Source organism: Schistocerca americana, chromosome 6 (genome assembly GCF_021461395.2).
Source record: "Schistocerca americana isolate TAMUIC-IGC-003095 chromosome 6, iqSchAmer2.1, whole genome shotgun sequence".
Lineage (NCBI taxonomy): Eukaryota > Metazoa > Arthropoda > Insecta > Orthoptera > Acrididae > Schistocerca > Schistocerca americana.
The window spans coordinates 474,635,388-474,654,968 of NC_060124.1; positions in this window are offsets into that span (position 1 = coordinate 474,635,388).

Sequence of the window (19,581 nt, forward strand, 5' to 3'; positions counted from 1 at the left end):
TGCAGCGCCTTTAACCGCACGGCCACTTCGGCCGGCTGAGGCGCTTGTTTGGGATTGCGAAGATCCTAGTTCCTTCTTATGTAGATTTTTTGCTGTGCACACCGCTGGATTGCTGTTCTTTCGTTTATGTAAGCAATGAAAATGCAACATCGCGGCGCTGACACCATTTTCCCTGTTACGATCAATATAAATTCTATGACTTGCTTGAAAACACTTTATTCGGTATCTACTAATTACATGTACAATTTTGATCACGTAATAATTTAATCGTGAGATATCCCTTATTAGAGTGAGTTTTGATTTTCCTGTCTCCAAATAAAATTACTCCAGTACAAAACATAACAGAACTGCCGACTACCGAACCTAAATTTTTAGACACGAGAAATATCGTTTGTGATACTCATTTGTCGACAGTTCTACGAATATAAATTTAATTACTAATCTATGAGAGCAAATGGAACATTCTGAAAAACCTGCACTCGTATGTATATATGCTGTTGTATTTCACTGAGCATTTTTTGGAGAGTATGTTGAGCACATTTTTCTGAACAGTCACGTCAGCCAGTGTGCGCTATACAGTTGAAGCTGTGAAATGCAGATCCCAAGAACCTTGTAGCAGAAACAGTTATCAGAAGTGTAATGTTTTGCGTCGTGCTCTTTTCGCCCGAGAGCTTGCACAGGCTGTTAAGTTCAAATGGCTCTGAGCACTATGGGACTTAACATCTATGGTCATCAGTCCCCTAGAACTTAGAACTACTTTAACCTAACTAACCTAAGGACATCACACAACACCCAGTCATCACGATGCAGAGAAAATCAGTGACCCCGCCGGGAATCGAACCCGGGAACCCGGGCGCGGGAAGCGAGAACGCTACCGCACGACCACGAGCTGACGACGGCTGTTAAGTGATAGGGACAAACGACTGACGCACACTGTCCATGCCAGAGTGCTTTCGATCCATTCAGTAGCTGCAATTCGTCGCACTCTGTCATGTCTTCTCATCCGGCATGTCAACAGAGCTTGATATAAAGGGAGTCTTTGCCAATTTTTCAAATGAGTCAGCGTTGGAATTAGCTGGAACAGTACGCATTATTTTGTTCAGATGAAACCTAGCCTTATGTATTTTGTGCATCGCACATGACACAGACCCGCCTTTTAACGCCATTATATAAACCATCATATAATTTTTTGCGCGGCAGTAATGAGGTTTTAGGCAATGCACTGCCCTTCACTGCAGTATTCCAACGCCAACACAAATTCATTATGGTACATACGAACTGGTTAACGTAGGTGACAGTTGTAACCTCTATGATAGACATCGGGTTCAAATGGCTCTGACCACTATGGGACTTAACATCGGAGGTCATCAGTCCCCTAGAACTTGGAAGCACTTAAACCTAACTAACCTAAGGACATCACACATATCCATCCCAGAGGCGGGATTCGAACCTACAACCGTAGCGGTTGCGTGGTTCCAGTCTGAAGCGCCTAGAACCTCTCGGCCACTCCGGCAGAACTGTACACGACGTTGAAAGTCGTCGCCTTGCAATTCCTGGTGCATAGATATATGGTACGGTTGCAATCGATGTTGATGTAGCATTCTCAACACCGACGTTTTTGAGATTCCCGATTCTCGCGCAGTTTGTCTGCTATTTATTTGCGGATTAGCCGCGGCAGCAGCTATGACACCTACTTGGGCATCATCATTTGTTGCAGGTCGAGGTTGACGTTTCACATGTGGCTGAACACTTCCTGTTTCCTTAAATAATGTAACTATCCGGTGAACGGTCCGGTCACTTGGATGATGTCGTTCAGGATACCGAGCAGCATACATAGCACACGCCCGTTGGGCGTTTTGATCACAATAGCCATAATTCAACACGATATCGACCTTTTCCGCAATTGATAAACGGTCCATTTTAACACGGGTAATGTATCACGAAGCAAATACTGTCCGCACTGGCGGAATGTTACATGATACCACGTACTTATACGTTTGTGACAATTACAGCGCCATCTATAACAAAGTGAAAAAAGTGGTCCAACTAAAACATTCACATTCCTTTAGGTACTACACAAATATGTAATAAAAATGGGGGTTCCTATTTAAAAAAAACGCAATTGATATCCGTTTGACCTATGACAGCGCCATCTAGCGGGCCAACCATAGCGCCATCTGGTTTCCCCTTTCAAGCTAGACAAGTTTCGTTCTTTGTAGTGTTTTCGTTTGATGCTTATTTAGTGAGATATTTGGCCCGGTCACTATCAATGGACCACCCTGTATATGCCATTTCAGCCTGGTGTGCTTAATCTCGGGAACATGAGGGATGCCCTACGGTTTTGCTCGACCGTATCCCCAAGGCAGTCTTACTAAATGAATTAACTATGATACAAAGATGCAGGTGATATTGAGGCCACTACAGCAAATGCGATGTATTCGATCTAGGAAATTCTTCATCTGGCTTCAGTTCCTGTGAATACTGCAAATATGTTTTGTACTGGACGAACTCGTTGGTTGATGTGGCTATCGGATTTCCTCCGGAGATATATCGTGCCAAAATCTGTAGAACTGGCGAGTTAGGCAGTCTCCAGACACGTCTACGGCCTGAAATCTCATTAAACAGAGCAAGACTGTGTTCAGTAATGAGTTCTCGCTTCGAACTGAGTCCCCCCCCCCCCCCCCCCCCCCCGCCGCCCGGTCAGTGGTGACATACCAACCTTACCGTCGTCCCCGTACTGCGCGATAACCGGAACTGATGGGCTGGGTTCCCATTTTTCTTCATCGCAGGATCACTTTCGTTGTCATCCGCGGTATCCTTACAGCAAGACGGCGCGTTGACTATATTCTACGTCCCGTTTTGTTCCCATTCATGGCAAGCTGTCCTAAGCTTACATATTAGCCGCCTACGTACTACGTATGTTTCTACTTCTGTCTTCGAACTTGCCAAACCCCACCTTGGCCAGCAAGATCGCCGGATCTCTGCCCAATTGAAAATGTCTAGAGCATTATGGGTAGGACCCTCCAACCAGCTCGGGATTTTGACGATATAACGTGCCAGTTGGGCAGAATTTGACACGATATACCTTTATCAATCAATGCCATGCAGAACAATTGCGTGCGTAAGGGCCAGAGGTGGACCATAGATTTATTGACTTGCTCAATTCGCGAAGCTCTTTCTCTTTAAAAAAAATCATGCAGTTTTTCTGAAACTGTAATGATTTGTTTGTCTGTAAATGAACAGTACGTCTACCAATTTCCATCTCATCCGCCAAGTCCTTCGTGGAATGTCTTCTTTTTTTTAAGTATGTTTATTGTTAACAGTAACGATGCTATCATCCTTCTTTGTTTACCCCTAAAATTACCTTTACATCTATCAATTTTCTTTCATTAAGAGCGAGGTGTTGAGGTTACATTAATCGCCATGAGGCCTTTGAGATCCTGCATATCGCTGACTGTGGCCGTCCTGAACACATCGATGCCGTATTCTCACGACAATCTTGGGATTCCGACCAATGGGAGCATCAGTGACGCAAAACGATAAACCACGATCTCTACAGCCAATGATCCCACCGTTCTCAAAAACCTCTCCGTACGCGAGGCATAACACAATCTTCTTACAAACAACCACAATCAACCAACATTCAACTGCGCTTTCTGGGAGAGAAATCCGCAGCGTAGGCTTCCGTAATACACAGAATGCACAGGTTACCGCTGATAAGTTAAACATATGCGTAACCAAATACGTAGCACGTAACGTCAACGTGAACTCTATCCACAAGCCCCGGAGTGACAGTCGGTACCGACCGGCCGCCGCGTCATCCTCGCCAATGATGTTATTGGACGCGTTGTGGAGGGGTGTGGGATCAGCACACTTATGCCAATTTGATGTTGGTACAGGTGTACCGGTAAGGAATGAGCGTTTTTTTGTGAAAATGAAACACTAATTTTGAATTGAAAAGGAAAAACATTTTATTCGAGGTACTGACCATTGCTTTCTATACATTTTGACCACCTTTCTGGCAATTTGTGGACACCACGCCAATAGAAATGTTCGTCTTTTGAAGCAAACCAATCAGACACCCAATTTTCGACTTCTTCGTAGGAATCGAAGTGTTCCTCAGCCAATGCGTGTCCCATTGATGAAAACAAATGGTAGTCGGAAGGAGTCAAGTCTGGTGAATACGGCGGGTGGAGTAGCACCTCCTAGCCAAGTGTTTTGATTGAATCCAGAACCAGTTTTGCTTTGCGTGCAGGTGCATTGTCGTGTAAAAAAATTACTTTGCCATGTCTTCTGGCCCATTCTGGTCTGTTTTCGATCAATGCATAGTTCAAATTGATCATTTGTTGTCTGTAGCGATTAGTATTCACAGTTACACCGGGTTTTAGAAGCTCATGATACACCACACCTTTCTGATCCCACCAAACACGGAGCATTGTCTTCTTGCCTAATCGATCTGGTTTTGCAGTCGATGTTGATGGTTGTCCCGGATTAACCCTTGATTTTTCCCGTTTAGGATTCTTAAAATAAATCCATTTTTCATCGCCAGTAACAATTCGATGCAAAATTGATTTTCTTTCATGTCTTTGAAGCAAAATTTGACAAATGGTTTTTCGGTTTTCCATCTGTCTTTCATTCAATTCATCTGGCACCCATTTTCCACACTTTTGGATCTTTCCCATAGCTTTCAACCGGTCAGAAATTGTTTGTTGTGCAACATTTAGCATTGGTGCCATTTGCTTCTGACTCAAAGTATCATCTTCATCCAATATTGCTTGAAATTTTGCGTCTTCGAACTTTTTTGGTGGTCTTCCACATTCTTCATTTCTTACACAAAAATCATTATTTCTGGACCGTTGAAACCATCTTTTGCATGTTGCTTCTGATAGAGCATGATCACCATATGCCTCGACAAGCATTCGATGCGACTCTACAGCACGTTTTTCAAATGAAAACAAAAAATTAATGCTTTCCGCAAATCATCACTTTCTGGTACAAAATTCGACATTGTTAACACGATGAAAACATATGATGTTGTTTGTTCCATGACTTAACCAAACAAAAAAAAAAATTAAGGCCCGTTCACAAAAAACGTTCCCTGTCGACATTTGTATCTTAATGCTCATTTCATACTGGTACACCTGGTATAGCACTGCAACTTTAATTGCCACCGGTGTACTTACCGTCACTTTTTGATTCACTCACTTCCTCCATCTCCTGAGGCTGAAGTCTTCTTCAGGCACACACGTCACTCCATACAGGAATTTGGTAATTAATTAAACAGTGAGGACGTCAAGGACAACGAGTGGTTTGGTCTCCGCATCGATCAGCCTTCAACCACTGCACCAAGCGAGATCACCTCTGACATTCGTCCATAGTTCAGAAATGAGACAAATTTGCGAAGTGCTAACAGTGTGTATACAAACCCACAAGTCGCTGTACTCCACAGCCTACACACGACGTGTTACCCACAAGGGACGGCAGCAAGTACAAAGCCAGCAAGCCGGTGTTGGCTGCATTTGGGCCCACTGTTTGTGGAGCGCGCTGTGCAGGGCTTTCAGCGGTACGTGTGCTGTGATGCGGAGCCCAAGAGCAAACATTGTTCCGCCGCACGGATTCCCGCTCTATTCCTGTGTTCTGTAACAGGTGCAGGAACGTCAGAAATATTTGTCTCCGTCACTATATGTGCCACGTGAGCACTGATTTATGTCTCCGCAGATCGTCCTCCGCTCGTATATTGTAGTAACAAATAGGGTCCAAACAAAATAAAGGCACGCCGTTTGTACTGCTCCCACCACAAAATTTATTGTAAAAACTTACATAGAAAATTTCGCAGTTGGTGCATAGGGTACAATACCACACATCTAGCTCAGAAAAATTTTGTGTGTGGAAAAATAACCATATATTTCAAAATTACTGTAAGATTCGCCGAAGAGTGTACTTCATAGACGGATAATGAATTCCCTTTCCGTTCTTTCAATTTACCGATCAAACTTGTCAACAATTATTGCTAATGTGTCTCTACCCAAATAAAGGAGAAGATTGAAAAATTAGTGCTTATCCTCTTGTCGACCTTATTGTTATTAGAGAGTATCTTAGACTAGTGTAGAACAAAGGAAATGTATATTGGCAGGGGAAGGGCTGTGGGAAGGGATGGGAGATCGGCTGCGACATTTTCGAAGGAACTCAAATTCAAAAGTGTGTGAAATCTTATGGGACTTAACTGCTAACGTCATCAGTCCCTAGACTTACACACAGCATAACCTAAATTATCCTAAGGACAAACACACACACACCCATGCCCGAGGGAGGACTCAAACCCCCGCCGGGACCAGCCTCACAGTCCATGACTGCAGCGCCCTGGACCGCTCGGCTAAACCCGCGCGGCTTTCCAAGGAACTATCTGGTATTTGTCTTATTGCATTATTTAGGAAAATAACGAGAAGTCTGATTCTCTATGACTGGACTGTGATATGTGTTGTGACTTGGCAAGACAGCCAAGCCACTATGAGATAGCCGAAAGGCACGCGTTTAATCTCACGCAGGCTGGCGTGAGGTCTGGAACAGTTAAAGGAGTTGAGACTAGTAAAAAGGTACGTAGCTTCTGGAATACTTAACTTTAATCCATAATTGGTGAATATCGGTCTGACGGTACATGCATCACAAGATAAATAGCAAAAGATAATGGCGCCTTGCTAGGTCGTAGCAAATGACGTAGCTGAAGGCTATGCTAACTATCGTCTCGGCAAATGAGAGTGTAATTTATCAGTGAACCATCGCTAGCGAAGTCGGCTGTACAACTGGGGCAAGTGCTAGGAAGTCTCTCTAGACCTGCCGTGTGGCGGCGCTCGGTCTGCAGTCACTGACAGTGGCGACACGCGGGTCCGACGTATACCAACGGACCGCGGCCGATTTAAAGGCTACCACCTAGCAAGTGTGGTGTCTGGCGGTGACACCACAATATGAACGCAGCTCCTCAGGACAGTGCCTCATTCGCTTCGGCCGACAGAGATAGACATTGGTCTAACATTGCAGATGATGAAATTTAAAGTCATGGTAAAGTTTTGCCATTTGCCAAATAGCTGACAGGTGGCTCAAGCAGAGAGGACAGAAACGACAGACTGGAAATACTAAGAGAAGCCTTTCTGAAAAAAAAAACTTGCTAACAATAAAGATAAAACTGTTAATACGTTTTCTCTGGATACTTGGAGTGTAATCTTGTGGGGAAGTAATACATAAGCGAAAAGGATCAGACAAGAAGAGAATAGAATTTTTTAATTGTGTTGCTACGGAAGAACGCGAAGAATTAGGCGAATAGAGAGTATAGACACATGGCCAAGGACTAGCATCTTTAATTAGTAATCAAGATGTCGTCGATTGCGGGTTCGAACCCCACCAGTCTTTTTATTTTGATTAAAAATGGTGCCGAAAACGTCCGGCATGCGAAGAAATACAGGGTTATTACAAATGATTGAAGCGATTTCACAGCTCAACAATAACTTTATTATTTGAGATATTTTCACAATGCTTTGCACGCACGTACAAAAACTCAAAAGGTTTTTTTAGGCATTCACAAATGCTCGATATGTGCCCCTTTAGTGATTCGGCAGACATCAAGCCGATAATCAAGTTCCTCCCACACTCGGTGCAGCATGTCCCCATCAATGAGTTCGAAAGCATCGTTGATGCGAGCTCGCAGTTCTGGCACGATTCTTGGTAGAGGAGGTTTAAACACTGAATCTTTCACATAACCCCACAGAAAGAAATCGCATGGGGTTAAGTCGGGAGAGCGTGGAGGCCATGACATGAATTGCTGATCGTGATCTCCACGACGACCGATCCATCGGTTTTCCAATCTCCTGTTAAAGAAATGCCGAACATCATGATGGAAGTGCGGTGGAGCACCATCCTGTTGAAAGATGAAGTCGGCGCTGTCGGTCTCCAGTTGTGGCATGAGCCAATTTTCCAGCATGTCCAGATACACGTGTCCTGTAACGTTTTTTTCGCAGAAGAAAAAGGGGCCGTAAACTTTAAACCGTGAGATTGCACAAAACACGTTAACTTTTGGTGAACTGCGAATTTGCTGCACGAATGCGTGAGGATTCTCTACCGCCCAGATTTGCACATTTTGTCTGCCAACGGCTTTGTCAAAGAGGGAACAGTTACGGCAGCTGTTCATTGAACTCTCTTGAGTTTGGGATGGGAAGCCGCCCCTAAAAGGCGCAAGAATCAGCAACGATCAACGGCATGAGGGTGCAGAAGGCAATGGAAACCGCTGCATCAACAGGACATTTGACTTGTAATTGTTAAAGTGTCATACTGATATCTCCATTGGCAAAAGATTCCGGACCAGTCCACCATTCGGACCTCTGGGAAGGGATACCAAGGGGAAGGTTACCATGAGGAAATGTTTGAATAACGAACGAAAGGATAAACTTGTACGAGTCGGTGCGTGGAATTTCCGAAGTCTGAGCATGGGAGGGAAGCTGGAAAATATGAAAAGGGAACTACTAAAGGTCTGTGAAGTGGAATATTTGATCAGAGGAGTATAGTATAATATCAAAAGCACCAGAAAGTAGTATAACAGGAGTAGGATTCGTTATGAGTAGGGAATAGGACATAAAATGAGTTACTGTGAACAGTTGAGTGCAGTGACAGAGGCATTCTCATTATAATCGACAAGAAGCGAGCACACACAACAATATTTCAGTTACACATGCAGACGTCGAAAGCAGCAGATGAAGAGGTAGGGAAAGTATAAGAAGACCCTGAACGGGTAAATCAATACGCAAAGGGAGATGCCAACCTAATACTCGTTGGGGAATGTAATGCGTTGTAAGAGAAGGAGTAGAAGGAAGAACATGGACTTGGTAGTAGAAACGAGACAGGACAAAGTCTGAGTTTTGCAATAAATTTCAGATAGCAATAGCGTATATTCTGTTCAAGAACCACAAGAAGAGGAGGTATACTTGGGATACGCCGGGAGATACGAGAATATTTCATAGATTACTGCATCATCAGGCGGAGATTCCGAAATCAGATAGTGGATTGTAAGGCGTTCCCAGGAGCAGATATAGCCTCAGATTACAACTCTGCAGTGATGAAGTTTAAGAGACTAGTTAGTAGAAATCAGAGCTCAAAGAGAGGCAAGTAGTTGGGTACGGAAGTACTAAGCAGTGAAGTGATACGCTTGAAGTTCTGCGAAATTATAGATACTGTTATCACGAATAGCTCAGTAGACATATCAACAGAGGAGGAAATGACATGACTAAAAATGACAATCATAGATGCTGGAAAGAAAAATGTAGGTTCAAAGATGGTAACTACGACGAAACCATGGGTAAGAGAAGAAATACTTCAGCTGATCGATGAAAGCAGGAAGTACAAAAATGTTCTGAGCAATTCAGCAACACGGAAATACAAGTCACTTAGGAATAAAATAAACACGAAGTGCAGGGAAGCTAAGGCGAAATAGCTGTATGAGAAATTAGGAGGAACTGAAAAAGAAGCCGGTCGCCGTGGCCGAGAGGTTCTAGGCGCTTCAGTCCAGAACCACGCTCCTGCTACGTTCGCAGGTTCGAATCCTGCCTCGGGAATGGATGTGTGTGATGTCCTTAGCTTAGTTAGGTTTTCAGTAGTTCTAAGTCTAGGGAACTGATGACCTCAGATGTTAAGTCCCATAGTGCTTACAACCATTCGAGCAGTTTGAATTGAAAAAGAAATGGTCGCCGCAAGGAGTGACTCAGCATACAGAAAAGTCAAAACAATCTTCGGTGAAATTAAAAACAAGGGTGGTTATATTAACAGCGCAACGGCAAGTCCCACTATTAAACGAAGAGGAGAGAGCGGACAGGTGGAAAGTGTGCACCCAATGCCTCTATAACGGAGTGAACTTATTGACGACTTGTTAAACGAAGATATGGGAGTCGACAGGGATGCACCATTAGAATTAGGATTTAACAGAGCTTTGAAGGACTAAAGAGCAAATAAGGCAGAAGGGATCGATGACATTCCATCGGAATTACTAAAACCATTGACGCAAGTGGCAGAAAACGACTGTTCACACTGGTGTGTAGAATGTGAGAGACTAGTGTCGTGCCATCAGAGTTTCGGGAAAAAATCATCCAAATAATTTCGAAGACTCCAAGAGCCGACAAGTGTGTGAATTATCGCACTAACACCTCACAAATCCAAGTTGCTGACAAGAATAATAAACAGAAGAATGGAAAAGAAAATTGCGGGTCGATTACATGCCGAAAACTTGTCTTTGGGACCGGCAGTTCTGACGCTTCGGTTTACAATGGACGCGATGTCAAATGGTACCGGATGTTCGAAATTCTGAGAAAAACAGGGATAAGCTATAGCGGATGACTCGTAATATTCGATTTGTACGAGAACCGAGAGGGGCAAAAAGATTTGACGATCAAGAACTAAGTGCACGTATTAAAAATGGTGTAAGACTGGATTGTAGTCCTTCGCCCCTACTGCTCAATCTATATGTCGGATAAGCAGTGAAGAAAATAAAAGAAAGGTGAAAGAGTGAGATTAAAATTCAAGGTGAAAGGATGTCAATGATAATATTCGCTGATGACACTGCTATCCTCAGTAAAAGTGAAGAGCTATTACAGGATCTGTGGAATGGATCGAAGAGTCTGTTGAGTACAAAATACAGATTCAGAGCAAATCGGAGAAAGAAGAAATTACGGAGATGTAGCAGAAATGAGAATAGCGAGAAACTTAACACCAGATAATGAAGACTTTCACGACTGGATGTTTCAGCTGCTGAGAATTTTTCCGGGTTTTATGGCCGTGGTCCATGGAACTCTTCAATCCCTGACTTTTCGTCCAAGGCTACGTTGGACGAAACGTCATGGATTGAAGAGTTCCATGGGCCACGGGCATACAACCCGGAAAAATTCTCAGCAACTTAACAACAGAGTTGGAAATCACGTAGTAGATGAAGTTAAGGGATTCTGCTACCCAGCCAGCAAAATAATTCATGAGAGACGGAACAAGGAGAGCATCAGAAGCAGACTAACATTCCAGGCCAACAGGGGTCTACTAGTATCAAACATGGACCTTAATTTGAGGAAGAGGTTTTTTTAGGACGTAAATTTGCGGCACGGAATTGTGTAGTAGTGAAACATGGACTGTGGGAAAACTGGAACAGAGAGAATCGAAGTATTTGAAATGTGCTGCTACAGAAGAATGTTGAAAATTAGGTGGACTGATGACGTAAGGAATGAGGAGGTTCTGCGCAGAATCGGATAAGGAGGAGGGACAGGATGATAGGACATTTGTTAAGACATCAGGGAATGACTTCCCTGGTACTAGAGAGAGCTGTAGAGGGCACAAACTGTAGAGGAAGCCAGAGATTGGAATACATCCAGAAAATAATTGAGGACGTGCTACTCTGAGATGAAGAGGTTAGCACAGGAGAGGAATTCGTGGCTGGCCGCTTCAAACCAGTCAGAAGACCGAAGACAAAAAAAAAATAGAGAAGCAGTCCGACTGTTTTGACTTAAGTGTACTGTAGTGGCACGTTTTCCGGTATACAGTGTTGATGAAGCGTGGATGGTAATGATGGAGGAAAACTAATAAAGATAAAAGAAAAAAGTATTTAAACATGCCTATGTCCTGCGTGCACAGGCAGCTCTAAGCCTGCACAAAATTATGAGGGACGTTCTGATTACAAAACTGTCGGCAGAGCGCCCCCTCCCCCCCCCCCCCCCCCCCATCCCCACCGACACACACACACTCTTTTGACTTCCGACGGCTGGAAAACCCACGGTTAAATCATCTGTGGTCCGACACCCCACGTTGATGTCACGGGAACAATTTCGCACTCAGGGGTTTGCTACAGATGAATAACATCCCAAAAACGATGAAAAAAATTGTTTTCATTCTGCTTCTTAATGTACCAGGTGGTTACAATTATAGTGCATCTACTCACTGAGGTCCAGTGCGGGTTGTAGTCCTCGTATAGCGGCGATTTGTTAATTCGGAAGCGATTTACAATGGAAAAATTAGTTCCACTTTTGCCCACCAGGTGCAGATCTGTCGCTGTACAGGGTCCCGTCGACGTTTCCGGTGCTCATATTGAACAAATAGTGTGAGCTGTCGGTAATAATAAAATCAACAAATGGCTCTGAGCACTATGGGACTTAACATCTGAGGTCATCAGTCCCCTAGAACTTAGAACTACTTAAACCTAACTAACCTAAGGACATAACACACATCCATGCCCGAGGCAGGATTCGAACCTACGACCGTAGCGGTCTCGCGGTTTCAGACTGAAGCGCCTAGAACCGCTCGGCCACACTGGCCGGCCACTAAAATCAACACTACGCCTTTCTCACTTGTTGGACTTTTTCTGCTCACTCCTCTTCCTTTTCTATAACATATGGAAAGATTTGTATAAGTCTCTTGCATTCACAATGACAGATTTGCACCTGGTGTCTAAAATTAGAATTATTTTTCCCCACCATAAATCGGTTTCGCATTAACGCATCACAATAGCTACCAAGTTTCACTGCCATGCAATAATTACAGCCCCGCACTGAAGTGAGTACTTGAACTTGTACCTGTTCTTATCGCAAGCGCCAGTAACCCTTATGGAGTAAGCTTCAGTGCTCGGCCTGTCTGTGAATCGTGTAAACTTCGTTGTTTGTGTACTCGAAATTTAGCTGTTTGTTTGTTGTCCTCATGAAGCGGAGACGGGGAACTGGCACGGTATTTACCTAGAGCCATATGCAAAACCGCCTTAAGAGCACCTGGAGTGCCAGCAAAACCAGTGTTAATCCGGCGCTGGATGCAGTGTGGCCGCACCCAGAGTCCCCGCCGTATGCTAAGCTAGCGCAGTGCGCAACCAAGCGGTAAGAACGGCTCACTTACATTGTTTAGCGACGTTTCGTTATTACAAATTTCGTAATATGGTGCGCGGTAATCTGGTAAGGTTCCAGTGGTTCGGTGGAAAAACTAAGAAATTATTACTAAAATACTCTGATTTACAAAAAAGCTGCATGACAAAAAAGCTGCATGACAAAAAAGCTGCATGACAAAAAAGCTGCATGACAGAAGACATGGTCGGATGTCGTGTTCACATCATTGGTCGGTGTGTAATTGATTATAGATGCAATTCTCTACGACAGTCCTACGGATTAGAGTTGTTTGTGTTTAGTGTTGTTACCTGGTCTGGTAGGATGTGCAAGGAGGGTAAGCAGTTCCTGATGATCGGTGATCATCGTGCAGGACAGAATGACGCCACGTACTAGTCTGACCGAGAGACCACCTGGCGATCAGACTTTTGCAGTGCTTTATATTTGCGGTACTTGTAGTTCAGAACTCAAATATCAATAAACCCGAGCAGTTTCGCTTGCAACTCTCAAAACTTTTCGAGAAAATCGATTTTGAGGTTTTCCGAGCATCTCTAAATTCACTAAAATTAAGCGGATTTTTCGCGATGAACGTGTAATCAGCGGATAGCTGTTCGAATCTAACAATGGTCTTCATTTCTTCCGTTCTAATTTTTGCATTTGACTCGAATATCTTCATCATTTAACTGTAAAATTTATCAAATATATGCTAATAAACACAGACCATATTATCATTTTTAATAAAAATGCATTTCTGATTTCTAGGTACACATCGCACGCAAAATCCCACTTTTCATTGCAACTATAAATTGTTATGCATATCTATTCAGTAAAAGATTGTTAATACAGTTGTAATATCTTCAAATTAAAAAATTTCTTTTAACGGTATTTCATCAGCTCTTAACTCAGCTCAGTTACTGCCTACAGAGTCAAAACAGCGGGCACACTGACAGGTCTCCTGAGGGCCTTCTGATCACCGATGACCATGACAAATGAATCAATAACACTGTTCACCCCGATAGCTGAATGGTCAGCCAGCACGGTACCTCAGCGTGTTTGGTCAGAGGGCTAGCTGCCCTCTGTAATAAAAAACTGAGTTAATGGATCAACAACGAACTGACATGGGTGACGTTCGACGTCCACCCCGAGCACATACAACGAACGAGAACGAACAAAAAAGCCGGCACAGTAACTCAGCATATTTGGTCAGAGGGCTAGCTGCCCCCTGTAATAAAAAACTGAGTTAATGGATCAACAGCGAAATGACATGGGTGTCTTTCGACGTCCATCCCGAGCACATACATCGAACGAGAACGAACAAAAAAGCCGGCTCAGTAACTCAGCGTGTTTGGTCAGAGGGCTAACCGCCCTCTGTAATAAAAAAACTGAGTTAATGGACCAACAACGAACTGACATGGGTGTCTTTCGACGTCCATCCCGAGCACATACATCGAACGAGAACGAACAAAAAAGCCGGCTCAGTAACTCAGCGTGTTTGGTCAGAGGGCTAACCGCCCTCTGTAATAAAAAAACTGAGTTAATGGATCAACAACGAACTGACATGGGTGTCTTTCGACGTCCACCCCGAGCACATACAATGAACAAGAACGAACAAAAAAGCGGGCACGTAACTCAGCGTGTTTGATCAGAGGGCCAGCTGCCCTCTGTAATAAAAAAACTGAGTTAATGGATCAACAACGAACTGACATGGGTGTCTTTCGACGTCCACCCCGAGCACATACAACGAACGAGAACGCACATAAAAGCCAGGACAGTAACTCAGCGTGTTTGGTCAGAGGGCTAGCTGCCCTCTGTAATAAAAAAACTGAGTTAATGGATCAACAACGAACTGACATGAGCGTCTTTCGACGTCCACCCTGAGCACATGCAACAAACGTGAACGAACAAAAAAGCGGGCACGTAACTCAGCATGTTTGGTCAGAATGTTAGCTGCCCTCTGTAATAAAAAAACTGAGTTAATGGATCAACAACGAACTGACATGGGTGTCTTTCGACGTCCACCCCGAGCACATACAATGAACAAGAACGAACAAAAAAGCGGGCACGTAACTCAGCGACTTTGATCAGAGGGCCAGCTGCCCTCTGTAATAAAAAAACTGAGTTAATGGATCAACAACGAACTGACATGGGTGTCTTTCGACGTCCACCCGAGCACATACATCGAACGAGAATAAAAAAAAAAAGCTGGCACAGTAACTCAGCGTGTTTGGTCAAAGGTCTAGCTGCCCTCTGTAATAAAAAAACATAGTTAATGGATCAACAACGAACTGACATGGGTGTCTTTCGACGTCCACCCCGAGCACATACAATGAACAAGAACGAACAAAAAAGCGGGCACGTAACTCAGCGTGTTTGATCAGAGGGCCAGCTGCCTTCTGTAATAAAAAAACTGAGTTAATGGATCAACAACGAACTGACATGGGTGTCTTTCGACGTCCACCCTGGGCACATACAACGAACGAGAACGAACATAAAAGCCAGGACAGTAACTCAGCGTGTTTGGTCAGAGGGCTAGCTGCCCTCTGTAATAAAAAAACTGAGTTAATGGATCAACAACGAACTGACATGAGTGTCTTTCGACGTCCACCCTGAGCACATGCAACAAACGTGAACGAACAAAAAAGCGGGCACGTAACTCAGCGTGTTTGGTCAGAATGTTAGCTGCCCTCTGTAATAAAAAAACTGAGTTAATGGATCAACAACGAACTAACATGGGTGTCTTTCGACGTCCACCCCGAGCACATACAACGAACGAGAACGAACAAAAAAGCGGGCACGTAACTCAGCGTGTTTGGTCAGAATGTTAGCTGCCCTCTGTAATAAAAAAACTGAGTTAATGGATCAACAACGAACTGACATGGGTGTCTTTCGACGTCCACCCCGAGCACATACAATGAACAAGAACGAACAAAAAAGCGGGCACGATATCAGCGTGTTTGATCAGAGGGCCAGCTGCCCTCTGTAATAAAAAAACATAGTTAATGGATCAACAACGAACTGACATGGGTGTCTTTCGACGTCCACCCCGAGCACATACAATGAACAAGAACGAACAAAAAAGCGGGCACGTAACTCAGCGTGTTTGATCAGAGGGCCAGCTGCCCTCTGTAATAAAAAAACTGAGTTAATGGGTCAACAACGAACTGACATGGGTGTCTTTCGACGTCCACCCCGAGCACATACATCGAACGAGAATAAAAAAAAAAGCTGGCACAGTAACTCAGCGTGTTTGGTCAAAGGGCTAGCTGCCCTGTGTAATAAAAAAACATAGTTAATGGATCAACAACGAACTGACATGGGTGTCTTTCGACGTACACCCCGAGCACATACAATGAACAAGAACGAACAAAAAAGCGGGCACGTAACTCAGCGTGTTTGATCACAGGGCCAGCTGCCCTCTGTAATAAAAAAACTGAGTTAATGGATCAACAACGAACTGACATGGGTGTCTTTCGACGTCCACCCTGAGCACATACAACGAACGAGAACGAACATAAAAGCCAGGACAGTAACTCAGCGTGTTTGGTCAGAGGATTAGCTGCCCTCTGTAATAAAAAAACTGAGTTAATGGATCAACAACGAACTGACATGAGTGTCTTTCGACGTCCACCCTGAGCACATGCAACAAACGTGAACGAACAAAAAAGCGGGCACGTAACTCAGCGTGTTTGGTCAGAATGTTAGCTGCCCTCTGTAATAAAAAAACTGAGTTAATGGATCAACAACGAACTGACATGGGTGTCTTTCGACGTCCACCTTGAGCACATACAACGAACGAGAGCGAACAAAAAAGCTGGCACAGTAACTCAGCGTGTTTGGTCAGAGGGCTAGCTGCCCTCTGTAATAAAAAAAACTGAGTTAATGAATCAACAACGAACTGACATGGGTGTCTTTCGACGTCCACCCGAGCACATACATCGAACGAGAATAAAAAAAAAGCTGGCACAGTAACTCAGCGTGTTTGATCAAAGGGCTAGCTGCCCTCTGTAATAAAAAAAACTGAGTTAATGGATCAACAACTAACTGACATGGGTGTCTTTCGACGTCCACCCCGAGCACATACAATGAACAAGAACAAACAAAAAAGCGGGCACGTATCTCAGCGTGTTTGATCAGAGGGCCAGCTGCCCTCTGTAATAAAAAGACTTAGTTAATGGATCAACAACGAACTGACATGGGTGTCTTTCGACGTCCACCCGAGCACATACATCGAACGAGAATAAAAAAAAAAGCTGGCACAGTAACTCAGCGTGTTTGGTCAAAGGGCTAGCTGCCCTCTGTAATAAAAAAACATAGTTAATGGATCAACAACGAACTGACATGGGTGTCTTTCGACGTCCACCCCGAGCACATACAATGAACAAGAACGAACAAAAAAGCGGGCACGTAACTCAGCGTGTTTGATCAGAGGGCCAGCTGCCCTCTGTAATAAAAAAACTGAGTTAATGGATCAACAACGAACTGACATGGGTGTCTTTCGACGTCCACCCCGAGCACATACAACGAACGAGAACGAACATAAAAGCCAGGACAGTAACTCAGCGTGTTTGGTCAAAGGGCTAGCTGCCCTCTGTAATAAAAAAACTGAGTTAATGGATCAACAACGAACTGACATGGGTGTCTTTCGACGTCCACCTTGAGCACATACAACGAACGAGAGCGAACAAAAAAGCTGGCACAGTAACTCAGCGTGTTTGGTCAGAGGGCTAGCTGCCCTCTGTAATAAAAAAACTGAGTTAATGGATCAACAACGAACTGACATGGGTGTCTTTCGACGTCCAGCCCGAGCACATACAACTTATAATCTATACAAGGAACGAGAACGAACAAGAAAGCCGGCACAGTAACTCAGTGTGTTTGGTCAGAAGGTTAGCTGCCCTCTGTAATAAAAAAACTGAGTTAATGGATCAGCAACGAACTGACATTGGTGTCTTTCGACGTCCACCCTGAGCACATACAACGAACGAGAACGAATAAAAACGCCAGCACAGTAACTCAGCGTGTTTGGTCAGAGGGCTAGCTGCCCTCTGTAATAAAAAAATGAGTTAATGGATCAACAACGAACTGACATGGGTGTTTTTCGACGTCCACCCCGAGCACGTACTACGAACGAGAACGAACAAAAAAGCCGGCACAGTAACTCAGCGTGTTTGGTCAGAGGGCTAGCTGCCCTCTGTAATAAAAAAACTGAGTTAATGGATCAACAACGAACTGACATTGGTGTCTTTCGAAGTCTGCCCCGAGCATATACAATGAATGAAAGCAAACAAAAAAGCCGGCACGTAACTCTGCGTGTTTGGTCAGAAGGTTAGCTGCCCTCTGTAATAAAAAAAAACTGAGTTAATGGATCAACGACGAACTGAAACGGGTGTCTTGCGACGTCCGCCTCGAGCACATACAACGAACGAAAACAAAGAAATTGAGAGTAAAAAAAAAAAAAAAAGGATGGTCAGCGTGACGGAATGCCGTCTGATTCCCGGCTTGGTCGGGTTATTTTCTCCACTCCGTAACTGGGTGTTGTGTTACCTTTATCATCATTTCATGCCCATCCGGCGCGCAGGTCGCCCAGTGTGGTGTCGAATGTAACAAGACCCGCATCAAGGCGGCCAGACCTGCCCCGTGCCTCCTGGCCACTGACGCCAAACGCTCGTTTCCATTTCCATCCATAACACTACAACCCCTGTATCCACCTATTATTAGGTTGATGCATAAGTTCAGATAGTTCTTGTTTTGCTTGTTGCTATTCCGGTTGCTGTGGGTTCACATATCGATTGTAATTTTTTGTTTGTAGTTCGCTGTTGTTGTTTGTATTTATGTATCTTCACTTTGTCATTTGGCGATAGTGAGTGAAGCTGTGGAGCCTAGAAAATGAAGTGCTAAGTGAAAAATCGAAAAATTTCCTACATATTCTTCTGTTTGGTTTTTTAGAGGAGTGATAGCAGTGGAGGCACCCAGAAAGACTTGCGTCGTGTTTGGGGATAATGACATTGGAGTGAGCATTGCAAGAAAATGGTTTTCTCGTTTTGATGATGATGATGTTTGGCTTGTGGGGCGCTCAACTGCGCCGTTATCAGCGCCTGTACAAATTCCCAACCTTTGCTCAGTCCAATCTCTCCACTTTCATGAATGATGATCAGGACAACACAAACGCCCAGTCATCTCGAGGCAGGTGAAAATCCCTAACCACGCCGGGAATCGAACCACGGATCCCGTGCTCAGGAAGCGAGAACGCGACCGCGAGACCACGAGCTGCGGACTTTTCGTTTTGAGGAGGATCGTTTTGACATTAGTGACTCTCCACCCTCAGGAAGACCTTCGGTATTAGATGAAGATCGTTCAAACGCGATAATCGACTATTCACGTCAGTGTGCTCGAGTAGCAAGTATGATGAACAGTCATCATTCCACTATCGTCTGAGTTTTGCCTGCAATGGGGAAGGTGGAAAAATCGGGTTTTGTGGGTGCGGCATGCTCTAAGTCGATATGACAGAAAGCAGCAGGGGCCATATGCGCTTCTCTGCTTTCTCGTCATCAATTGGCTCGTAAACAACACCTATCATTCCTATCCTGTATCATTACCGGTCACGAAAAATGGTGTCTTTATGCTAACACAAGGAAAAAAATTTGGAAATTTGTGGTAATGTCCATAGAACCAAACTGCTGAGGTCATCGGTCCCTAAGCCTAC